Raw genomic sequence first — 26,679 nt, 5'->3', positions numbered from 1 at the left:
GCTGGCCTATGGTCTGGTAAGTCATTGGCTGGCCTTCCCATTTTAAAATTGCTGGCTCACGGCTCTAATCCCAGCACTCAGGAGGCACAGCTAGGTGGATCTCTGAGTTCGAGACCAGCCTGGTCTACAGAGTGAGATCTAGGACAGGCACCAAAACTACACAGAGAAACCCTGTCTTGACGCCCCCACCCCGCAAAAAAAACCTGTCTAAAATTGTCTGTCTATTGTCCAGAATATTGTCCCTCCCCTGTATTCCTATTTGTTTTAATGTCTTGAAGTTTTTTCAGTTTATCAGAGTTTTCGTTCCTTTTAATTCTCTTTGACCTGTGTTTGATTTTTGAGCTTTGTTTTATCTCTTTAGCCTAGTTTTAGTGGGAACAAGCAGGTTTGTATGTTGTTGCTTATCTTGAACCTTGCCATTTTTCTCAGCAGGTTATGCTTATTGATTACCTAATAGTTTTCAGTTACTTGTGTGTATCCTCTTCACTGGGTTCAGGTTTGTAGATAGCTTCCATGTGTTTGTCTTTAAATTCACTCATTGTCTAGCAGTTTATATGGTAGACAGGAAGAGAACTGTGAACAAGAAGGTGAGCATGGTAGAACTTTTATCAGAGGAGTGAAATGGGCGGATGGTTAAGCTGGTATTAGAGCACTCACCCAGCATTACTAGCTCTGTTACATAAAGAAGTAAATAGCAGTGAAATAGAGATGTTTATGTATGTGTGCATCCTGTCTCTTCCAGGTCTCTGGACTACAATGAAAAGAGGAAACAGATACTAGGAGTATTTTTAAAAACAGCTATTTGATTTCTTCTCAAAGTCACTGCTGCCTTCTGAGCTGTGAGTATTTCTCTGACTATGTTTGTGTCTTGGTGCTGCTTTCTGTTTTTTCTTTCCCTTGTCCAGAGTCTCTGACATACAGCAGCAACAGCAGAATATAACTGATTGGTAGGGTCAGGAAAGACCTGTAAGTTGTGCGTTGATTCTTTTTGGTTTTTCGAGACAGTTTCTCTGTGTAGCTTTGCGCCTTTCCTGGAACTTGCTCTGTAGACCAGGCTGGCCTCACAGAGATCCGCCTGCCTCTGCCTCCCGAGAGCTGGGGTTAAAGGTATGCGCCAACACTGCCTGGCTTGTGTGTGGATTCTTTGTATGTGTCTAATATTATTCATAGAACAGTACTTGGAAATGGCTCTGGACATTGTAAACACTCTGAATGATAGTTACTTATTGAATTCTTACAGCCACCTCAGGAGCAAGTTGTGCTGTTCTCTGTTTCACATTTATATAAACTCATAATAGAGAAGTTAACAGTTTCCAAGTTGTAAGTGTTGGTACTGGCAACTGTGGCTTTAGAAAAGTGTTCTTTACTGGTGTTTTACTTTCATGAGGGCCGACTTCAGATTTTGTTTTAGATTATTTGTAATATCTTCCTGCTTATTTGGGGCATAAGTTCTAAACCCCAAGTGGATGCCTGAAATTGCAGATAGGACCAGACCACATGTGTGTTATGTTTTTTCCTATACGTACATACAGGCACATGTGGTCATGACCATCTTTTTAACATGGGTGCTGGGATGCAAACTCAGGTTCTTAGCAAGCAGTCTTTGCCTACTTACTAAGCCATTGCCCCAACCCCACTTTTGAGTTATTATTATTATTGTTATTTTTTTTACCTAAACCTAGTTTCTCATTGGACGAAGGGGATTATTACGGATTTTTCTCTTAGGAGATTGTTATGAAGACCCTGTGAGATACATGTAATATATGTTCAGCACTTGGTATCATTAACAGTTGTGTTAGTTAGGGTTACTGTTGCTGTGATAGAACACCAAAAGCAACTTGGGGAGGAAAGAGTTTATGTCACTGACTCTTCTTATCACAGTTCATCATTGAGGGAAGCCAACCTAGGAACTCAAATTGGACAGGAGCCTGGAGGCAGTGGTTGATCCAGAGGCCATGGAGGAGTTCTGCTTACTGGCTTACTCTTTTGGCTTGTTCAGCCTGCTTTCTTGTAGAACCAGGACCACTAGCCCAGTGGTGGGTGGTACCACCTACATGGGCTGGACCCTTCCCCATCAATCACTGACCTTGACCATGATTTTGATAGTTTATTGATAAAGAAATGTTGAAAAGTTTATGGGCTTCATTGGAACTGGACAATAAAGTGCCTCCTTACCATTGCAGAATACTATTTGCTCCATATAACTATATGGCACACTGTGCAAAAGCAAGGAGAAAGAAAAAAGCACATCTCTGCCCCTCTCTCAACCTGAATGTAAGAATCCTAGAAAATGCAGCCTGCCTACTTCTAGGGTCAGGAAAGGAAACTTGTCCCCACTTTGAGCATTTGTTTTGCTTTTTGTACAAGGATGTGATATAGTCCAGGCCAGCCTTAAACTCACTGTGAAGCTGAGACTTGCTTGCTTTCTTACTACTATGACAAACCTCTGACAAACAACTCAAAAGGCAACTAAGAAATGCTGAGAGTGAGAGAAATCGTCTTCTCCAGGGAAGAGCATGTCCATTGGTTATCCAGTACCAAATGGTCAGTCCTCAAAACATATACATACAAGAAACATGCAGACTGAACAGGTTGTATTATATGTTTAGGAACACACACACAAACATCAAAAATTAAAGAAAAAGAGGCTGTGAATTTGAAAGAGAGCAAGGGGGAATACATGGGAAGGTTTGGAGGAAGGAAAGGGGGAAATGATGCAATTATATTATAATCTCAAAAATAAAACAAATCTCTTTAAAAAAAGCAGCAACCCGGACTGGAGAGATGACTCAGGGTTTAAGAGCATGGGCTGCTCTTCCAGAGGTCATGAGTTCAATTCCCAGCAACCACATGGTGGCCCACAACCATCTGTATTGAGATCTGGTGCCCTCTTCTGGCCTGCAGGGACACATGCAGACAGAACACTGTATACATGATACAAATTTAAAAAATAATAAATAAAGCAGCAGCCCAAGGAAAAGGGGTTTACTATGGCTCACAGTAAAGGTACAGTCATCATGGAATGGAAGGCACAGTGGCAGGAGTATGAGGCAGCTGGTCACAATGTGCCTATACTCAAGATACGGACAACTGCAGAGCGTACTGATGCACACTTTTAACCTCAGTGCTCAGGAGACAGAGACAGGCAGAGCTCTGTGAGTTTAAAGACAGCCCAGGCCAGCCAGGAGTACATGGTGAGACCCTGTCTTTTATTTATATTTATACATACTTATATTTATATTTATACATATATATATATACATACACAGACACACACACACACACACGCACGCACGCACGCAGCACAGTGTATGTATGTTATATACATAATGATATAAGTGTGTGTGTGTGTGTGTGTGTGTGTGTGTGTGTGTGTGTCTGTAATTTTATATATGCATAGAATGTTGGGCGTACAGCACATACTACCGTGCTTGATGTTTACAAGTATTTGATGAAGCTACACTCTTCTGTCAGCAGAAACAAGGAACTGAGCATTATTTGCAAGCTTTACAGACATGATAATAAGTTCAAAATGCATTCAAAATGGAAATGCAAATTAGAAGAAACATTAGTAGCTTGGTAAATGACACTGTTCTCCTGTCTGTTAAAAGTGTGACTACCACCTATATAGTTGAGTAAGCACAAAACTTAAGCTTTGATGAAAAAGACTAGAGAAGTTGGCATGGCTGTAAGGAACTCTGGGCATATTTTTTAACTCTAGAGTCAGTTTCTTATCTACAAAATGGGAACATAAAATCACTACCTTATTGGGCTGCTATATAGAATTAAGTAAAAGCTGGGGAAAAGCAACTATAAAAATGTGAGTTCAAATGCCAAGACTCCATGTAAAAAGCTAGGTATGTGGCCTGGAGAGATGGCTAAGTGGTTAAGCATGATTACTTGGGCTGGGTATGGTGGTGTATGCCTTTAATCCTAGGAAAACGGAGGCAGAGGCAGGAGGGTCGCTGTGAATTTGAGGCCAACCTGGTCTACATAGTGACTTTTCTTTTGTCTGTCAGTGTCCTATTGTGATCAACTGGTGTTTTTGTACATCTCAGAAATGTCATGCAAAAAAGAAGTAAATTATAGATAAAAACTCCCCCACCTGCCCTGGCATTAAGATTGACACATCGACAACAAGCACAGAATTCCTGTAATGGAACAGGGATTGAAATTGCTGAAAGCAACAGCTAAAACAAAGAGCTGAATCCGAGAGTCTCTGGAAACTCTTGGTGGGCAGGATAGAAGCCTCCTATTTCTGTCTGGGCATTTCAGCACTATCCAACTTCTGATCCAAGTACATGCACCATTTGAAAGGAGGGTTTATGATTACAACAAACTGAAAAAAACCCATTGCAGAAGTGTTTAGCAGAGGCATTTCAAATAGTATACAAGTAATTTCCTAGGACCAAACCATACTATCCTTTCCTATTTATTTTAATTTTTTAAAATTCGTATTATTTTATGTGATGGGAGTGTTCTGCCTATATGTATATATGTGTATATATATATATATACTGTGGCAGTACCCACAGAGGCCAGAAAAAGGTGTCAGATCCCCTTGAAATGGGGTTATGAATGGTTGAGAGCTGGGAATAGAGTCTGGATCCTCTGAAAGAGTAACCAGTGCTTAACCATTGAGCTATCTGTCTAACCCCTCCTTCCCTATTTTTAAGTTTCTTAGGAAATAAAGGCCAAAGAGCACAGAGTGCTGCTCACTTAAGGTTTCAGAGTGACACAGGATAAAGGATATTCTCAAAGACAGCTGGAATCCACACACACTACCAGCTTTAGCATGTGCCACCTACTCATTCTTAGGAAAGCAGCTTTCTCAACCTGACCTTCCTCACACACAGTGGTCATAATACCATGCACTTTATATATTGGGCTTCATGCACAGCACCTAGCAGACACATGGAGTGACTGCATGCCTGAGTAGTGGGTATACCCAGATCATAAGTCTCTCTCACACTCAGCTCTACCTCTTTTCTTCTGCCCACACACAAGCTACCAACCAATTCTATTGTCTTGATATCCTAGGTCCACTTCTTAGATTGCTAGTGCCCTAGCCCATGTTACCTCTGCTTCACACCTGATTCCCTCCATAGCATCTCAGTGAATGTATCTTGTCATGAGCTCTGAGTCAATCAGACTCCCTCAACAAGAATGACTCAGCCCACCTAACATTGCACATTCTGTCTGCACTGCTGTTCATTCAACTACAACGTTCTTTCTCCCATGAATCTATGTGGCTAATACATTCATCTCTGCCACATCTGGCTCACATCTCATTTAGCATCAAGGATTATTGTGACCATCCTATGTAGGCCTCAAACCCTAACTACAAACTATGGCATAAATTCCCCCACTGTCCTCACTTTCCAGTGTATAACATGGAGTACTCCTTAGGGTCACAGCTCATTAGCTGCTTTACCACTCTGTTCAAGACAATCCTGTTTTGTTTCTTGATGTCTCTACTTAAAGCAATTAAAAGTACCGTGGGACTGGCACTTAATATGAACTCAGCAAACATTTCCTGAACTTAACTGCACCATCTAACAGCACCAGCTCTTATTGTCCCTACAATCAATCAGCCTAGAAAGAGCCCATCCCATGACTCAATGCACGTTCAGGGCCTCCTTCCAGATTCTATATGGGCTGCTGAGAGCTACCACTAGACAAAACATTACTACCTTAAAAACAGGCATATTCTAGTTTAATTCTCACCAATTGCAACTGAGCCCATCATTCCAGGACCAACTTTTCTATGCTGCAAAGTTTTGCCTTTCCTCAACCACAAACCTCTTGCTACCAGCACATCTACAACTCTTGGCAGTACCTTCTCCCACACTCCAGTGACAGCCACATTCCCTGTTTCAGAGAAATGCAGGTCTGTACCTAAAAACTACCTCAACTGTCCCCCACATTCCTGCTACAAACATCGGAGACTAAGGGGGTCCAGCTCCTTGATAGTTCCCTCCCAGGGTCCGGGAAGAATCTACAACCAGCTGATAATTAATCTTTGATGAAAAGAAATGGATCTATGTCCACGAAACTCCTTAGTTTATACACTTACTGTTCTGTGATAGTTCTCTCTCTGCACAGCTTCTATTCTGCTCTCATGTCTAGAATTATACAAAACGTTAAAAACAAATGTCTGGGGAGGCAAGATGGTTCAGTGAGTAATGGCACATGTTGCCAAGTCTGATGATTTGAGTTTGAGCCTCAAGACCCACATGAAAAGGAAAGAACCATGCCGGGCAATGGTGGTGCGCACCTTAAATTCCAGCACTTGTAAGACAGAGACAGGAGAATCTGTGAGTTTGAGGCCAGCCTGGTCTACAGAGTAAGTTGCAAGACAGCCCAGACTACACAGAAACCCTGTGTGGAAAAACTAAAAACAGAAAAAAGAAAAGGAAAGAACAGACTTGTACAAGTTGTCCTCTGACCTCCACATGCACACCCACACACATATACATACACAAAATGAATATAAAATTTTTTAAACAAAAATAAAACCGAATATTCACTGATACCAACACTGGAAGAGAGATTATGAATCCCTTATCAGCATACTTATTCTTGACTTAATACTAGATCTAGCAGCAACATAATACAATTGCAAGTCTACAAATCTCCCAAATGTGAAACAGAAACAAAGCTTCACAAGTTTAACAATTTACAAGTCATGTAATTTCTCTCAGGGTCAGTCATACCATTTTTACTGGGGAAAATACCATCTGGAATAACTGCTGTTGGGGCTAGTTTTATGTCAACTTGACACAAGGTAAAGTCACCTGAGAGGAGGGAACCTCAACTGAGAATTTTCTTCCATAAGATCAGGTTGCAAACAGGCAAGCCTGTAGGGCATATTCTTCCCTCCCTCCTTCTCTTCTTCCCTCCTTCCCTCCTTCCCTCCTTCCCTCCTCCCCCACTTTCTGTCTTTCTAATTGAGACAGGGTCTCACTATATAGACCAGACTGGCCTCAGACTCAGAGATCTGCATGCTTCTGGCTCCCAAGTGTTTTGGTACAGCCCTACAGTAGAAACGATTTAGCAGTGCCAAGCAGTTAACTGTTAATGGCAAACAACAGAAGGGGTGAACTATTATAAGGAACACCATTGTGTGATGATGGTTCTGTTTAAGACTGATCAGAGAAAGAAAAAAAAAAAAAAGACTTTCTGTTGGAGAGATGGCTCAGAGGTTAAGAGCACTGGCTGCTCTTCCAGAACCTTCAATTCCCAGCAACTACATGGTGGCTCACAACCATCTATAATGTGATCTGATTATGCAGACCGACCATTCATATACATAAATTATGTAAATAAATCTGACTGATCCATAAGAGCAGATCAGTGACTGTCAGGTACTGAGGGGAACCTGTAAAAAAGGTTGTGAAGGCAGTACTTAGGGTGAGAGAGAGGAGCCTGTGTCTTCAGTGTGCTGCTCCTCAGCACTGGTGTTTGTCAGAAACCATGGAACTGCTCTACCAGAGAGGCAAGCCTTTAAAAAAGGGAACAGTGGCTGGGTGTGATGGTATACATTATAATCCCAGAATTTGGGGAGCTGAGGTAGGAGGATCATTGAGAGTTTGGTGTCAGCCTGGACTGTATATAAGACAGTCTCAGAAAACAATACCCTACTTAGAATTAATTGTGTACTTGACACAATTTAGAGTCATCTGAGGGGAAATCCTTGCTTGAGGAATTGCCTAGATCAGATTGGGCAGTGAGCAAATCCATGGGGGATTGTTTTGATTATTAATTGATGGAGGAGGGCCCAGCATTATCATCCCTAAATGATACTGGTTGTCTAAGAAAGCTAGTGAGATGGCTCATGGGGACAGGCGTCTGCCACCAAGGCTGACAACCTGAGTTTAATCTTTTAGACTCACATAGTAGAAGAGAACAGACTCTTCTTAATAAGTTGTCTTATCTCTGTCATCTCACAGTACCGTGCTCACCTCTATGAAAATACCTATCCATACTCACAGGCACACACAAAATAAATAGATAAATAAATGTCTGTTTAAAAAAAGGCTAGCTTAGTATCAGCAATGTTTCCACAATTGTTGCCTCCTCCTGTGACGGACTGTGACCTGAAAGTGTGAGTCAAATAACCCCTTTCTCTCTGAAGTTGCTTTTGATCAGAATGTTTCATCATAGCAACAAAATGCAACTAGAACAAAAATCAAAAGAAAACACAAAAGGGCGAATGTTAGTTGTTGATCTGTTTATGTATTTATTTACTTATTTACTTTTTTTTTCTTTTTTTTTTTTTTGGTTTTTCGAGACAGGGTTTCTCCGTGTAGCTTTGCGCCTTTCCTGGGACTCACTTGGTAGCCCAGGCTGGCCTCGAACTCACAGAGATCCGCCTGGCTCTGCCTCCCGAGTGCTGGGACTAAAGGTGTGCGCCACCACCGCCCGGCCTTTGTTTTTTTCAAGACAGGGTTTCTCTGTAGCTTCAGAGCCTGTCCTGGAACTCGATCTGTAGACCAGGCTGGCCTCAAACTCACAGAGATTCGCCTGCCTGTCTTGGAGAATGTTATTTATTAAACACAAGTCACTTATTCTGTGGATATTAACATGTGAACAGAGTAGTTTGAACTCAGTTTTTCTTTCCAGTTGGATCAAAATAGACTTTTTCCTGTATTATTTGCATAGGACAATTTTCAGCATAGACATGCCTTCTGAAAATAAGTAATTTCGGAGTGCTTCTTTGGTTTGTGTAATCTGATTCATTCTGACCGAAAGGCATTTCTTCAGGTGTAAGAAAATGGTGTATTATGGAGGCTCTGTTTTAATTAGCACAGGTGATGGGTATTTTAGAAGTTAAATTATATTAGGATTCTCCTGTGTTGTTTAAGCTGTGGTAGCTCTGGAGATGTTTTGCCAGCTTTAAGTTAATAAAAATATTCTTTCTGATATTCATGTGATAAATATAATCAAACAGTCTTCAGTTAATCAGCTATTGTAATAGAACACAATTATCTTTAAATTGCTAGAAGTGAGAAAATGCATAGCAAGAAGTACACCTTCCTGAACCTAAGAATTAATTACAGGTGCACATTTAACTAATTACCTTCCCTTTTTTTCTTTTTGAGACAGATCCCTCCCTCTCTCCCTCTCTCCCTCCCCCCCTCCTCCCCTCCCCCTCTCCCTCTCCTCCTCCCCCTCTCCCTCTCCCTCTCTTTCTTTCTTTAGGGTGGGGTGGGGGGCTTCTCTGTGTAGTTACTCTGGCTGTCCTCGAACTTGCTTTGGAGACTAGGCTGGCCTTGAACTCACAGGTTCTTACAATGTAGATCAGGCTATCTGTGAATTCAGAGTTTTGCCTGCCTCTGCTTCCCAAATGCTGGGATTAAAGATGTGTGTCACAATGCTGGGGATGAATTGAAATTCTTAAAAATATTCATGAAAGTTTATTGATTTTTTTTTTTCCTTTTGGTAGTTTTTGGTACTCCATTGAGCAACTATGTAGCATTTTCCCCTCATAAAATGTTGCTTTAAAAGCCACAGCAATGAGTGGGAGAAGAATTAGAAAATATGTGTGTAACCGATGTTTGAATCAGTTCTTTATTTGACTTTTGGAAATAAGGTCATTCTTAAATGTCGAGCCTTTATTACCAGGCTGTGGCAGCACTGTAATGTGTGGTGTGGTGAGAAGAGTCCTCAAGACAATGAGGCACACTGGAGTTGGACTTCTTAGGGTGGTTCTACTTCCACAGTGCACTTGCTTCTCTGTGTGCAGCCTGCCTTATATCTCTAGCTCGCTGTGTGCTGATGTAGCCATAGTGTAGGATAGTTAGATGATGATGTATTGTAGGTACTTGCTGATAGCCTCTCGGACAGTTGGTATTTGGGAATAGAAGGTGATGACAATTTGATCCTGCTTTACACGGTGCATTGTCTCATTCTGTCAAGCATTTTCCCCTGGAGGTGGCTGCATTAATTTTAGTTTTGGAAGCTTAAGGCATGTTGTGTGTCTGAAGACACTGGCAGTTGCTTCAGCCAGGTGGCAGTCACACTGCGGTTGTCGTTGCCTGCAGCTGCAGTGTGGAATAACCACACATACTACATTGATCCAGTTGGAGTTAGTGTGTGATGGTGTACTGCACACAGTGAGTTAATCACCATTTAAAGTGTCTTCCAAAATGTTGCATTATGACCTATTTTCATTGAACGACTAGCATAAATGCAGAGTGGTACTAAAATAAAGATGGGGCTAGTAGCTGGGTGTGGTGGTACACTCCTGTGATTCCAGTAGTGAGAGAGAGGCTAGAGAATTAATACTTTGAGGCCAGCCTGGGGTACATGAGAACCTGTCTCAGTGCCCCAACACACTTTATAGAGAAGAAAGGAAAAAGAGGTGGAATATAAATGTAAAAAAAAAGTTTATTTCTTATGTTAGAAAAGAATTTTAACAGACCTTACATAAAATGTATTAAAACTTACCATAGAATGCTTGCCTAACGCACATGAAATCTGGGGTTGATCCCAGCACTGCAAAACAGATACCAACCTCACTTTAGTTTTTCTGCCTTCAGGGTCCTCACTGTGAAGACCTGGATTAAATACCAAGCTTCATAGTCTGTACCTTTCCCTCAGTGTCTTTTCATTCCTTTTTGCTGTGATTATATATGCCAATAAAAGCAGTTGGGCAGAGAAAGGGTTTATTTGTCCTACAATTCCACCATTGGGCAAGGACTTGGAAGTGGTTAGCCACTTACATTAGAGAGCACTGAATTAATGTATGTATGTTAGTGCTCATCTCATTTTTACAGCGTTTAGAATCCCTTGCCTAGGAATGGTGTCACCCACAGTGGGGATCTTCCCACCACAATTAAATAATAAAGATATCACCCCTTAGACACAGGCCTGCACAAACCTAGACAGACCCTCTGGTCATTAAGACTGCCTTCCATGGTCTAAAAGCTGGTAACAGCAACCCTTTTAGTTGCTTGCCTACCTTGTTTTGTTTTGTTATTTAATTTATTTTATAATTTAAGACAGGACCTCCCTATATAGCCTGGCTGGCCTGGAACTCCCTAGGTAGACCAGGCTGGCCTCAAACTGACAATGATCCTCTGGTCTCTTACCTCCTAAGCCCCCGAGATTATAGGCATGTGCCATTAAGCCTGACTCTGGAAGTTTTTTTTATTTTGAAAACTTTTTTTTCATTTGTTGGAGGAGACTCAGGAAGTGAAATAGTAATAATGTCTCACCAGCCATTAATATTTTGTCATCTAAGCACACATACTCCTTCTCCCCTCCATTTAAATATGCATTTACATATTATATAGATTTGTGTTAAGTATTTATTTTTTTAAAGATTTTATTTATTTATTATATATAGTGTTCTGTCTGCTTGTATGCCTGCAGCCAGAAGAGGGCACCAGATCTCATTATAAATGGTTGTCAGCCACCATGTGGTTGCTGAGAATTGAACTCAGGACCTCTGGAAGAGGAGCCAGTGCTCTTAACCTCTGTGCCATCTCTCCAGCCCCATAAGTACTTATTTTTATTGAACTCTTTGAGAGTAAATTCAGACGTCATGCACTTTACCCTAAAAAACCCCAGTCAATGTTTGCTGGCAACAAGGATGCTTTTACAACGCCAATGAAATAATTGTCAAATTAAAAAATTTTTACATTTGCTACATGCAGATCTGTGGTATTGTTATAGGCAGTTTTTTTTTTTTTTTTTCCGTTTTTCGAGACAGGGTTTCTCTGTGTAGCTTTGCGCCTTTCCTGGGACTCACTTGGTAGCCCAGGCTGGCCTCGAACTCACAGAGATCCACCTGGCTCTGCCTCCCAAGTGCTGGGATTAAAGGCGTGCGCCACCACCGCCCGGCTGTTATAGGCAGTTTTGAGTCTGGAAGGTAGCTACTGGATGTTCCTGTGTCTTTGTACCATAAATTGTACAAAATGAAGCCTAGCTGGGTCGGGCTTCCAGTCTTCCTCTGCTGCCACCTTTTCTTACGTGCTAATCTCTGGAATCTCCTCTGCCCCATTCCCTCTTTTTTGCCTCAGTATAGTCTGTGTCTAACAGCCATTTGTCTGTCTGTCTGTCTCTCTCTCTCTTTAAAGATTTCTTTATTTATTATGTATACAGTATTCTGCCTGCATATATCCCTGCAGGCCAGAAAGAGGGCACCAGATCACATTACAGATGGTTATGAGCCACCATGTGGTTGCTGGGAATTAAACTCAGGACCTCTGGAAGAGCAGTCAATGCTCTTAACCCCTGAGCCATCTCCCCAGTTCCCCTTTTGTGTCTCTCTCTTTTTTTTTTTTTGCGGTATTTAATGTTTCTTTTATTCTCTTCCATTAAGCATTATAACATTAACATAGTTAAATTTTGTTGAAAAAAGCATACATGATGGGAGTACATCATCTACCTTTGGACTTGTACTCAGAAGGTGGATACATGAGGAATCTAAGTTCAAATGTATCCCTGAATCATTACTAACATCCAAGCAAAAAAGAATTACAGGCACATATCTCAAGGGAATTTGTGAAAATCTGAAAAACAAAGCCAGCAACAAAAACCCACTACCATTTTACAGATAACCTTACTTGAAAAGTATGATAACACACTGCCTGATATTTAAGTAAACAGTGGACCACTTAGATTATGGGTATACCATTCTATACACTACAGAAGGAAAATACCTATCACTGTACAAAATGAACAAAAGGCATAGGAGAAATAAAAAGTCTACAAAATAAACATCACTAAATGTATTTGTCACATATATAGAACACTTTAGTATCTACTTCAAAAGTTTCAAGATAGAAATCACAATGCAGTGATCTCCTCCATTAACCCTGAGAGAACACAGAAGTTCTTCCCCTTGATACAGGGTCCAGTCCAGTCACAGACAATATCCAGTTTTGCTTCCTTAGTCTTTTCACTTGAGGTATGTTTTTCTGCGTGGATGATTTTGAAGGATATAGGCTGTTTTTAGGCTTTTCCTTAATTTGGGTTTGTATCAGGTTTTCTGATGATTGGATCAAAGTTATTCATTTTTAGCCTACCTGTCCCAGAGAGGATATTGGGTCTTCCTTAGGGTCAGGATAGTACATGGAACAAATCTGCACTGCTGCTGCTTCTCTTCTCTATTAACTTGATGACTAAAGGCATATGTCAAGGGAGTCAGTCCTGTCAGGAACTAGACAGACAGCTGTGCTGCCAGCAGCCTGAGGAGTTCTTTTTAGAAACTGTAAAGATGAGATTCTTGACTTCACCACAGGAAAGAATTTCATGACAGGCCAATTTGAAGCAGATTTGAAATTTATTAAGAAGAGGTTTAATGGGTTTCAGCAGAAATTAATAGAAAGGTACTCAGGGAAAGGCTGAGACACACTCAAGAACCTTGTTGTGGGTTTTTCAGAAGATTCAAACTTGTGGCTTCAGAATACCCACAGGGATGATTTTGGTGAGTTAGGTTTTTTTTTTTCTTCCCCGAGACAGGATTTCTCTGTATTTTTGGTGCCTATCCTGGATCTCGCTCTGTAGACCAGGCTGGCCTCGAACTCACAGAGATCCGCCTGGCTCTGCCTCCCCGAGTGCTGGGATTAAAGGCGTGCGCCACCACCGCCCAGCGACTTGCAACGTTTTAAAACCCTGCCTTAAAACTATTGAAGACAATAAGGATGGAGTATGGATTTTGTTATTGTTGTTGCCTTCTCTGGAATGCCTCTTCCAAATTATTTTTCAGCTACATGTCAGTAAGGCTTTTGTCACTAGAGCTGGGCCTGGCTGGCTTGGGGAGCATTGAATCACAGGGCAGTGGACTCACAGACTAATCTAGGAATCTTGTATCTGCAGCCCTGCAGCGGTTTTGTTTTCCTCCTCCCAGGGAGGTTGCCTTGGCTTCTTGGAGTCTCCTGTTGTAGTGCATGTGTGTTAGTTTTTGTTGTTGTGACAAAATAAATACCCAAGAAAAAATAACAAGAAGGGGTTTTTTTGCCTCTTAGTTTGAAAGTTTTATTACATCATGGTGGGGAGGGTGTGGCAGGAACATAAGGTGGCTGGTTATATTTCATTCACTGCCAGGAAATAGAGATGAGTGCTAGTACTCAGTTTGCTTTTTCCATTTTATTCAACCCAGGACCCCAGTTCAATAGAGCGATGTTACCCATATTCAGGTGAATCTTCCTCTCTACTTAAATCTTTCTAGAAACATCTTGGTGGACATACCTACAGCTATGTTTCCCTGGTGACTCTGAATCTTGTTAAATTGACAATGAATTTGGACCATTACAGTATCTTTTCAGTCTACCACAGATTTACATTTAGATTTAGAGATGGGAGTAAGGAGATAGATGGCTCAGTGGGTAGAGGTGCTTGACACCAAGCCTCATGACTTGATTCCATCCCTGGAACCCACGTGATGGGAGGAAATAACCAACACCTGCAAGTTGTTCTGACTTTTATACATGTTCAGTGATACATGCAATTGTGCGCTCACATACAGTAAGTAAATAAAATATAATAAATTAAAAAATAGATTTATATTGATATTATTTGTTCCACTTTTCCCTTAAATTTGTAGCAGCTTATGCTCTGAGCATATCATTTACATTGCCAGATGCTTAATCCGCAGTCCTGAAGTCCAGAGCAGGGCAAGATGCCAGGCAAGAGGGTGCAGAATCATGGCACATGCCAGATACTACGAGAATTTTCAAGAGGACATTCTGAAGGTTTGGCCTGCTTTGGCTGACTTTTCAGTGTCTTCAAATAATCTTTAAAAAAGGATTTTGTTAAATTTTTGTAGGCAGTTTTATAAGAAAGAATGAAAAAAAAAATAACAGAAACCCTTCAGAGGCTTGTGACTCTAGGTCCAAAGAACCAGAGCTATATAACTCCAAATCCCTATGTCTTGCAAAATTTTCATGGTTTGAGGGTACATGGCCACAGGTGCAGCTTGCAGCTATGGCAGTAGGAGCTTACTTGGGCAGAGAACAAAAAATACTGATATTCAGTTCAACAGTCTTTTCTCCTTTTCTGTACTTTATTCATCAATACTACAGCCCATGAGATGGTGCCCTCTACATTCAGGATAAGTCGTCTTCCCTCAGTGAATCCTCAGGAAAGGTCCTTGCAGACTCAAGCAGAGGTATGCTTCACTGATGCCTTAGGTATTTCTCTTTGTTCATGTAGTCCGTTGTGCACCTGCAGTGACCATCCAGGCCTGACACATGCTTCATTGATATTTGTTGTCCCTTCTTTTTCCTTTTTCTCCTTTCTTCTCATTTTAGGGAGACTCTTGGACTAGCCTATGGACTAGTCCACACCAGTGGGTGTGCAGAATGGGCATTGGTGCAGGAGAGGAACATTATAGTGACACCCGCAACTACAGTGCCATGGTTCTGTCGAGCTGGCATACTGTATCCCTGCATATCCCTGTATTTTGATTGCCACCATTCATTCACTAGGTGTCACTGATGTATTTGATTTGTTTTACTCTTAAGAAAAGAAATTTCTCATATGTATGGTCTGCTTTCTACAGGGTGCTTTAGTAGGCCTTTGGCTTCAGATCACATGCTGCACTGAAAAACTGCCTCTGAATAAAGTTATCATAACTCTTGGAAACATGAGTTTGCATATATGCGAGCAACTTACTTTTTTCCCCTTTTTTTATTTAAGAATTTTTTAAATCATTTTACAACCAACCACAGATCTCCCTCTCATCCCTCCTCCCCCCCCCCCCCCCCTTAACCAAACCCCCTATTCCCTTCTCCAAAAGGGTTGGGGCTCCCATAGGGAGTCAGCAAAGCCTGGTACATTCAGTTAAGGCAGGACCAAGAGCCTCCCTCCTGAATGAAGGCTGAGCAAGATGTCCCACCATAGGTAATGGGTTCCAGAAAGTCAGCTCATACACCAAGGATAAATCCTGATCCCACTGCCAGGGGCTCCTCAAGCAGACCAGGCTACACAGCTGTCTCTTGTATGTAGAGGGCCTAGTCCAGTCTCATGCAGTTCCACAGCTGTTGGTCTAAAGTTTGTGAGGCAAGCAACTTACTTTAAATATTGGACCAAGGGAAGGATCTGGGAGGAGTTGGGAAAGTTGAAAACCATGTTCAAAATATATTATATGAAAAAAATTTTTAATTAAGGGAAAAAAAAGTTGGGCCAAATTAAGCATTACCGCTTTTGAAGAGATAATTGTTATTGCTAAGCAAAGGCAAAATTTTTGCTTAAGAAGATCTTTTATCAGTATTCCGTTTGAAAGGTGACAATACAAGTCATTATCAAAATCGGTAGAAAAGAAAGCATCTTTTTAGAGAAGGGGGAGGGGTGATGAGAGAGGGCTGTTTTTAGAAGTGAAGTTTACATGTAAAAAATAGAAATAGGCCTGGAGCAGATGGTCTGAGAATCTCACCAACATTGTAGCAGAGACTTCACAGAATATACTCAAGATAAATCCTGGTGGTTAAAAACTCACCTCGGCCGGCTGGTGGTGGCGCACACCTTTAATCCTAGCACTCGGGAGGCAGAGCCAGGCGGATCTCTGTGAGTTCGAGGCCAGCCTGGACTACAGAGTGAGTTCCAGGAAAGGCGCAAAGCTACACAGAGAAACCCTGTCTCGAAAAACCAAAACAAAAAACCAAAACAAACAAACAAACAAAAAACCTCACCTCGGAGTTTGGGCTACCTCCTTGATGAGTTTAATGACATGTTACTATGCTTGACTATATTTTCTTGTGTTTTTAAGATTAGAACAAAACAATGTTAGATTTATAATTTCTACAGTGCTTGTAGTTTCTTTAGGAATTGTATCTACATCTTTTTCTTGATTAACTAAAACTTTGTTCCTGTATAACAAATAGTGGCTTTTATTTTATTTTTTATTGTGTGTGTTTCTGCATGTGAATGTGGCCATATGAGTACTGGTACCTGGAGGCCAGAGGGACCAGTTCACCCTGAAGCTGGAATTACAGGTGCTTGTGAGCCACCTGACTTAGGTGTTGGGATCTGAACTTGGGTCTTCTAGAACAGTAATTGCTTTTAACTGCTGAGCCATCTCTCCAGCCCTGTTGTTGTTATTGTTATTGTTATTATTATTATTATTATTATTTTCTACTTATTTGGTTTTTTTCGAGACAGTTTCCTCTGTGTAGCCCTGGCTGTTCTGATCTCACTCTGTAGACCAGGCTGGCCTCAAACTCAGAGATCCACATGTTTCTGCCTCCTGAGTGCTGGGATTAAAGGTGTGAGCTGCCACCATCCACCTAAGCCCTGTTATTATTTATTTATTTATCTATCTATCTGTCTATCTATCTATCTATCTATCTATCTATCTATCTATCTATCTATCTATCTATTTATTTATTTATTTGGTTTTTTGAGACAGGGTTTCTCTGTGTAGTTTTGGTGCCTGTCCTGGATCTCGCTCTGTAGACCAGACTGGCCTTGAACTCACAGACATCTATCTCCCTGGCTCTGTCTCCTGAGTGCTGGGATTAAAGGTGTGCACCACCCTACTGGCTATTATTATTTTTTAATGGTCTTTTTTTTTTTTTTTTTTTTAAATTATGTATACAGAATATATGCCTGCCTGCCAGAAGAGGGCACCAGATCTCATTACAGATGGTTGTGAGCCACCATGTGGTTGCTGGGAATTGAACTTAGGACCTCTGGAAGAGCAGCCAGTGCTGTTAACCTCTGAACCATCTCTCCAGTCCCTGTTATGTAGCATGAATCATAAATGGTCTTATTAATAAGATCAAACCTGGAGCCAGGTATTGGGGTGAATGCTGGAAGATCAGAGAAGCAGAACAAGCTATAGCCACCTCATCTTGCCAATTCCTCAGTTGATCCTGTTTCCTCAGGCTGGAAGCCTCTGAGTCCTCATCCAGAATGAATCTCAGCTGAATTGTTGGTCAAAAGCCTAAAAGCTTAACCAGCTCTAGTTCCTGGTCCTCATGCCTTAAATACCTTTCTGCTTTCTGCCATCACTTTTGGGATTAAAGGTGTGTTTCACCATGCCTGGCTGTTTCCATTGTGACCTTCAACTCACAGAGATCCACAGGGATTTCTGCCTCTGGAATGCTAGGATTAAAGGTGTGAGTGCCACTATTTTCTAGCCTCTGTATCTAGTGGCTGTTCTGTTCTTTGACCCCAGATAAGTTTATTAGGGTACACAATATTTTGGGGAAAACAATACCACCACACTGTTATTTTAAATACATGCAGTTTATTTGTTAACTTTGTTTTCCAGGTTTTGTCTGGAATTTTATTTAGTTTTTTAAAACTAGAAGTTCATCACTTTTCTTTAGAAGCTTTTTTTTTTTTTTAGTTTTAGGTGTGTGTATCAGGTGGTGGTGGCACACACCTTTAATCTCAGCACTCAAGAGGCAGAGGCATGCAGATCTCTTAGTTTGAGGCCAGCCTGGTTTACAGAGCAAGTTCCAGCCCAGCCATAACTACACAGAGTGTGTGTGTGCTTTTTTTTGTGTGGGAGGGTGTGCCATAGCTTAGATGAGGAGGTCAGAGGACAGCCTCAGGTGTTAGGCCTTCTGCCTTGTTTGAGACAAGGTTTCTTGTTATTTGTGGCTGTGTACTTGAGGCTTGCTGTCCCATGAGCCTCTGGGATGTTCCTGTGTTGGCCTCCCTTCTCCCTGTATGGATGTATTGAGACACTTTTCCTACAGTTCACTTGTTATGTGGATTCCAGGGATCTCAGGCAGGCTGTCAGTGTTGTGCTGCTGGAAGTACTTTACCTGTCGAACCATCTCTCCACCCCTAGTTTTGTGTTTTGTGTTTTTGTTTTTGGTAGTACTGAATATTAGACACAGGACCTCACATACGTCAGGCATGTACTCAGCCACTGACCTACAGCCCCAGCTCTGAAGTTAGGTTTTTAAATTTAAATATAATCACAAACAAGTTTATCTTTTAAAATATGTCACCACTATCAGTTTTCAAACCTTTGTACTGTCTCCCCTCCTACCTCCCCAAGAAATACCATCCCTCTAATAGTCACTGTCCATAATTCTTAGTCCTGCCAAAGACACCGCTAACTCACTTTGTCTGTCACCTGTCTGTGCAGGGTGGTTTATAGGAAAGGACTTACATAGTACATGGTCTTCTGCATTACTGGTAGAGTTCACTCATGGTGTGGCAGGTCTCAGTGCTTTATTCCTTTTGTTGCTGAGTAATATTTCCCAGGAGACACTGCACATTTGCCTGTCAAAACCTTGCCTAATTTTCTTGTCTTTGGGCAGGAATTTTTTATGGGTATGGAGCCCCAATTCTTAGCCTCCTCCTTATTCCTAGACGTAGCAGATGAGTACTGAAGGTAAAAGTAGCTCTGGGAGAGTCTCCATCACCCCTCAACTCCTAGTGCTCTCACCTCTTGTTCTCATATCCTAGGAGCTCCTTGTTGTCTTTCTGCCAGGGGACTTCATATATATTTTACTAACTTCTTTGATTTGCTAGAGGAAGTGCTGTTTTGCTGCTAGTTGTTGCTTCTGTCTTTGATTCAGAAATCTCAGCTCTATTTTGACATTACAGTTAACAAACATGAGTCCCTTACTGAAAAGAAGTTATTCAGGGCAGAGTGTGCTTGTGCCCTCTGTAATTAGTGAGTGATTGGCAAACCTCCTCTCTTAGCCATCTGCTCTGTCCTGCTGAGTAGCTAGTAGGTCTGAGCTTCTGTGACCAGCATGTGCTCTTCGATGGAGTAGCAGTGGGTGAATGTACAATGTCTGCTATGTCTGGGCAATGTAACTATTGATCACTAGGTCTTATCACGGAACTTCTATAGCTTTTCTTCTTTGAAGTTGAGACTTCATGTGAATTGGTTCAGAGTATAAAAATGCATTGTACTTGTTTCAAAGTATGTAAGACTTTGACAGATTTAATTACTGAGGCTTCTGGCTTTTAGGAAAGCAATTAAGTATCTTTATTATTTCTGTTTAAGTTGTATGGGACAGCCGGGTGGTGGTGGCACATGCCTGTAATCCCAGCACTCGGGAGGCAGAGGCAGGTGGATCTCTGTGAGTTCGAGGCCAGCCTGGTCTACAGAGCTAGTCCAGGACAGGCTCCAAATCTACACAGAGAAACTCTGTCTCGAAAAACCAAAAAAAAAAAAAAAAGTTGTATGGGACAGTAATGTTTGTATTGCACATAATTTACAGGGGCCAGGCCTGCATAGGGGGCCAGTTGGGAGAGCAATGTGGAGAGTCTGGTGTGGAAAAAGTGGGTCCGGGTTGAGTCATTCATTTGTCTTACACACATCCTTGGAGAGTTCAATAACCCCCCCCCCCAAAAAAAAAAAAACAAAAAAAAGCCAAAAGCCAAAGTCAGTAACCAGATTAAATAGTTCTTTTAACATTGAAAAATAAATATGAAAAATTTGTGATGAACAAGATTCCATGTTTTATTTATTTACTTTTATAATTATCATTGAGGCCGGGTCTTACTGTATTGCCCAGGCTGGTTTCACAGGCACTCTGTAGCCAGGCTAGCCTTGAATTCTACATTCTTCTGTCTCAGCTTCCTGAGTGCTGGAATTACAGCACCATGCTTGGCTAAGATTCCAATTTTTATTTTTTTATTTTTTTTTTTATTATTTTTTTTTTTTCTTGGTTTTTCGAGACAGGGTTTCTCTGTGTAGCTTTGCGCCTTTCCTGGGACTCACTTGGTAGCCCAGGCTGGCCTCGAACTCACAGAGATCCGCCTGGCTCTGCCTCCCGAGTGCTGGGACTAAAGGCGTGCGCCACCACCGCCCGGCAAGATTCCAATTTTTAAAAATAAAGACAGGGGCTGGAGAGATGGCTCAGTAATTAAGAGCACTGACTGCTCTTCCAGAGGACCTGGGTTCAGTTCCCAGCACCTACATGGCAGCTCACAACTGTCTGTAAATCTTGTTCAGGGGATCTGACACCCTCATACAGACATATATGTAGGCAAAACACCATTGCACGTAAAATATAAATAAATAAATTATTAAAAAATAAAGATATTACTTAGTGACTTTTACATCATATGATGCTTTTACATTATGCTCCAGTACAGAGGAGCACTATATTAGTTTTTGTCTGACTTCTTTTCTATTGCATGGGGGAGGATTTGTGCATATATCCCTGGCTTAAGGTAAAAGAGTAGACATTTAGTGGGCCAGTGATGTGTAGCAGGTATTCTTGGTCCACCAGCCCCCAAATCATGACACAGAGACTACTTATTAGTTATGAATGCTCAGCCTTAGCTTATGCTCGTTTCTAGCCTGTTTCTCTTTATCTATGTTTTGCCTGGGGGCTTTTTAACCTTTGTTTCCTTCTGTATGTCCTCCTTTTCTGCTTCTTCTGTGTTTGTCTACCTGACTGCTTCTTGGCAGGCTAGATGGCTGGCCCTGGGTGTCTTCTCTTTTTCCCTCATTCTCTCTACATTCCTTCTCCTACTTATTCTCTCTGCTTGCCAACTCCGCCTATCTCTCTACTGCCCAGCTATTGACCATTCAGCTTTTTATTAGACCAATCAGGTGCCTTAGGTAGGCAACGTGAAGTAGCAACACATCTTTTCATAGTTAAACAAATGCAACAAATTTAACCTTTACATAGTTAAAGTAATATTCCATAGAAGTCTGGGGCTACCTTATTCTTTGTGTATTATGTTATTTTTTTCACTAATGAACGTTTTCCTTGTCAATTACTTCATTTCACATTGTAATCTTTATTTCACTCCATTATAGCATGAAGGTTGTTCATACTGTTCCAGTATTACAATTAAACACACACACACACACACACACACACACACACACACACACACACACACACACACGTAAAGCCTTAATCTTTAATTGCATTAAAAACTTGTTCCTGTTTCTCTTTTCTTTTTTTTTTAAACTGGACATGGTAGGGCACACCTTTAATCACAGTATTCAGGTAACAGAGGCCATCCTGGTCCACTACATAGTGAGACCCTACCTAAAATTTTTTTTCTTCTTATTCTTTTATTTGTGTGTGTATGGCTGTGTGAATGCATATATGCATGCCATGGTTTGTGTGAGGTCAGAGGACAACTTGCTGGAGTCAGGTCTCTCTTTCCATCCCATGTGGGTCTTGGGATTGAACTCACTTCGTCATGCTTTGTGGCAAGTGCCTTTGCCCTGCTGAGCCATCCTGTTGGCCCTCTTTGGGGGCTTGTTAGGACAGAGTTCCTGTGTGTGTGTTTGTGTGTGTTTCTGTTTCTGTGTCATCTGCAGCCAGAAACCCTGTCTCGAGCTCCCCCTGCCCCCCCCCCCAAAAAAAAAACAAACAAGTTCTATTGATTGAAAAGCTCACAGTAAGGGTCTGGGGGAGGATCTGGTGTATTCTGTGAGCACAAGAACCTCTGTTTCTCCTATATCTCCCTGTTGGTTTGTTTGTTTGTTTATTTATTTATTTAGGTTTTTCGAGACAGGGTTTCTCTGTGTAGCTTTGCGCCTTTCCTGGATCTCGCTCTGTAGACAACACTGTCCTCGAACTCACAAAGATCTGCCTGTCTCTGCCTCCTGAGTGCTGGGATTGAAGGCGTGCGCCACCACTGCCTGGCTCCCTTTTTATTTTTATTTTTATTTATTTATTTATTTATTTATTTTTGGTTTTTCGAGCAGGGTTTCTCTGTGTAGCTTTGCGTCTGTCCTGGAACTCACTTGGTAGCCCAGGCTGGCCTCGAACTCACAGAGATCCGCCTGGCTCTGCCTCCTGAGTGCTGGGACTAAAGGCGTGCGCCACCACCGCCCGGCTTTTATTTTTATTTTTTAAGAGACAATTGTGGCTGTAATAGAGACCAAAGTTGAATGCATTGTCTGCATGGCAGCCATAATAGAATTATAAGAATAACCAACAGAGGACTAAGGAAAGGGGAAAGCCATCTTAACCATGATGGCCATTCGAAGGTCACTGGAAAGATTTTTATCTCGGGGCTGGAGAGGTGGCTCAGTGCTTAAGAGCATTGGCTGTTCTTCCAAAGGACCTGGGTTCAATTCCCAGCACCCATATGTCAGCTCACAACTGTCTGTAGCTCCAGTTCCAGGGGATCTGGTATCCTCACATGGACATAGATGCAGGCAAAACACCAGTGCACATAAAAATAAATAAATTAAAAAAAGAGATTTTTATCTATTTATACAAAACCTTACTTTGACCAATGATAGTATGATGGAAAATCTGACACATGCCAAATTGTTGACTAAGATTATTCTTGAGCAGCAAATAATCTAATAGCTATTTTATACAATTTGTTCTTTGTTGTTGTTGTTGTTTTTGTTTTTTTGAAACAGGGTTTCTCTGTGTAGTTTTGGTGCCTGTCCTGGAGGTGACTCTGTAGACCAGGCTGTCCTCGAACTCACAGAGGTCTGTCTGGCTCTGCCTCCCGAGTGCTGGGATTAAAGGCATGAGCCACCACTGCCCGGTTACAATTGGTTGTTAATTCACCTATCTCTTGACTAATATCTACTCATATTTTTGCTGTAATATTAGTAGTTTTATAATTGTACAGGACATTTTTGAACCTTTTTTTGTATTTCAGTAATCATTCCTGGGACTGGTAATAAAAAAAAAAAAAAAGGCACAAAGCTACACAGAGAAACCCTGTCTCGAAAAACCAAAAAAAAAAAAAAAAAAAAAAAACAAAAAAAAAAAAGCCTTAAAACAATGCTTAGCATGGTAAAACAATACCATACCATCTCCTATTTACTGGGTGTGCCTTTTATCCCCCAATAAAAAGCATTTGGATTCTGTATTGACAAGCTGAGAATTAACATGTAGTCAGTAGACATAACAGCATCATTTTTATGTATTTTACGTACTTTATATATATAAAAAGACATATATATTATGTCCTTGTTTCCCTAAGTCATTAGCTTATTCTTGGGACGTTTCCTCCTGATGGGTTTGTTGTCTATTTGCAGACATTTGATTTGTCTAGTGGACTTTGGAATGCTGTCTTAATCGGATACATCAGAGTGGGAGCCCTCTGGAACTTCATTCATTTCTGGAAAGATAAAAGCATAACCTCACCCTGATGTTAGAAAAACACCAGGCCCTTTCTATTTATTAATTTCTCAGTCTTTCCATTTAACATACACTTTAGACTGTGTCTCCTTTAGGGAGAAAGGCTGTTGGGCAGCAGAAGCATCCTTTAAAGTGAAAAAAAAAAAAAAAAAAAAAAAGGCATGGCTAAATGTAGCATAGTATGTGGGGATTTAGATGGGTTTATATACCCTGTTTTTATTTTTAAAATTTTGCCATTTGAATATTTGGTGTCATTCTACAGTTGCTTGACCCTGTGGATTGGAAGGGATTCCAATAAGATGATTAATATTCCATAAATTGCAAAATTCCTTAAGTCATTTGCTAGTATGTAGCATGAATCTTAAAAGTTCTTATTAATAAAATCAAACCTGAGGCCAGTTATTGGGGGTGAATGCAGGAAGATCAGAGAAGCAGAACAAGCCACAGCTACCTCACTTCACCAATTCCTCAGCTGATCCTGTTTCCTCAGACTGGAAGCCTCTGTGTCCTGATCCGGAATGGATCTCAGCTGAACTGCTGCTCAAAAGCCTAAAAGCTTAACCAGCCAAAAACTTCTAGTTTCTGGTCTTCACGCCTTATATATCTTTCTGCTTTCTGCCACCACTCCCTGGGATTAAAGGCTCACTTCTTGGGATTAAAGGCGTGTGTCACCATGCCTGGCTGTTTCCAATGTGGCCTTGAACTCACAGAGATCCAGAGGAATTTCTGCTTCTGGAATGCTAGAATTAAAGGTGTGAGTGCCACCATTTTCTAGCCTCTGTATCTAGTGACTGTTCTGTTTGTTGACCCCAAATAAGTTTATTAGGGTACACAATATTTTGGGGAACACACTACCACACTAGTATAAGTAGGACCATTACCAGTTTTTAGTTGTGATGGGAGTCCTAGAAAGGAAATGCATAAAGAGCTGTTTGACAAAGTCAAGTTCCAGATATGACACAATGGTATTTGGGGTCTGGGGTAGTATTCTGCAGCTGACTAGTTGGGGAGGGGCACTATGCACTCCTGTAGTGCACAGGTCTCTACATACTTGAAAACAGAGAAGGCCTCAGACAGACAGCCATAGTTCCAGATGTCAAGCTGATGTGAGAACCACCCACTGCTAATTATGCACTAGAAGTTTGGAATACTGTGTAAAATATGTCTTCCATAGAGGACAGGCTCTCGTGAGCCTCCTCTAACTTCCTCTCTTGCCAGAGTCTGCTCATTTATGCCAGACTAAGGACAAGCACAAAACTAAAAACAAACAAAACCTACTTAATTAACAATGGTCATTAACTTTTGTTTTGCTTTGTTTTGTTTTGTTTTGTTTTGTTTTTTGAGACAGGGTTTCTCTGTGTAACAGAGTCCTGGCTGTCCTGGAACTTGCTTTGTAGACCAGGCTGGTCTCGAACTCACAGATCCTCCTGCCTCTGCCTCCTGAGTGCTGGGATTAAAGGCGTGTCCCCCCCACCCCCAGGTCATTAACTTTTAAAGATTTTAAACCCCTGACCATTTACATAAGATTTGGTAATCTTCAAAATTCATGGGAAATTTTAAACAGCAGAGTTTGGTTTTTGAAGACTCATATCTGCCTCTTAGCTTTTCCTAGTCTCTTGAGGGTTGGGGGTCTTGACCACTGTAGCTATTTCCAGTCTCTTCAGCCTGTCTAGTAAATTCGACTTTAGCTGGCCAGCATCAGGATGAAAAGACATAAAGAAAACACAGTCTTTTAAGTCAAGTATAATAATGTAATGTCCTTGAGGAATGATAGTAGTAGGATTGTACAGCACTGACTGGAGCCCCCCCTCCCCCATTGTTTTCATAGTAGCATTTATATCCCTGAGATCATGTAACAGCCAAAATTTATTTTTTGCCCTTTTATGAATTACAAAAATAGAGGAGTTCTAAGGACTACCTGAAGGTTCTATATGCCCTAGTTGCTGGTCCTGTTTTAATTTTTCTCCCACAAAGGGGCCATTGATCAATCTATACTGGGCCATTACAGCTGTGAGGGAAAACAGAAAACTAAGCTCTGGAGCAGTCTAGCCTTGGTACTCATGCTGTGATTGGGGGTGGGGTGAGGGTTGGGGAAGGGAGGGTTGGGCTGAGAGGTCTGAGGTACCTGCTGCTCAGCCAAACTCAGGTCTCAGATTCCTTTCTGGAAAGGGCCATGGCAGGGCAGTGGAAAGGGCCAAGAAGCAAAGGGCTGCTGATCTGTGCAGTCAACCAAATAGCTCAGAGGGCTCTTAGTTCCGGTCAGATCGAGAGCCTGGCCCAAGTGGGTTCACTTGGCCTACCCTGCCAAGACCTGCCAAGATGTGGCTGGTATCATCCTCCTGAGAAGAGGGTCCAAGCAATGTATTACTTGTAGTCCAGCTTGCAAAATAGACAGGGATTTTATCTTCCCTGTCTCTTTCTTTTCTCTCCTCCCCTCCCCTCCCTTCCCTCCCTCCCTCCCTCCCTTCCCTCCCTCCCTCCCTCCGTTCCCTCCCTCCCTTCCTTCCTCCCTCCCTCCTTTCCTCCCTCCCTCCCTTCCTCCCTTTCTCCCTCCCTTCCTCCCTCCCTCCCTTCCTCCCTCCCTCCCTCCCTCCCTTCCTCCCTCCCTCCCTCCCTCCCTCCCTCCCTCCCTTCCTACCTTCCTCCCTTCCTTCCTCCTTCCCTCCCTCCC

At 41.7% G+C, this 26,679-nt stretch overlaps 1 protein-coding gene across 29 annotated transcripts in view; it reads left to right on the top strand.

Annotated features, from left to right (window-relative positions):
• Positions 1-26,679, top strand: part of Ptk2 (protein tyrosine kinase 2) — a 228,806-nt gene that overhangs the window by 28,265 nt on the left and 173,862 nt on the right. For all 29 annotated transcript variants that reach the window (XM_052747987.1, XM_052747980.1, XM_052747975.1 and 26 more), the window contains one exon: positions 743-839. The gene's annotated coding sequence lies outside the window, so the exon portion shown is untranslated. The remainder of the gene's footprint in view (positions 1-742; positions 840-26,679) is intronic.

This window comes from Peromyscus californicus, unplaced genomic scaffold, assembly GCF_007827085.1.
Source record: "Peromyscus californicus insignis strain IS unplaced genomic scaffold, ASM782708v3 Scaffold_20__1_contigs__length_68692818, whole genome shotgun sequence".
NCBI lineage: Eukaryota > Metazoa > Chordata > Mammalia > Rodentia > Cricetidae > Peromyscus > Peromyscus californicus.
This window is presented reverse-complemented; position numbering and strand designations above follow the sequence as displayed.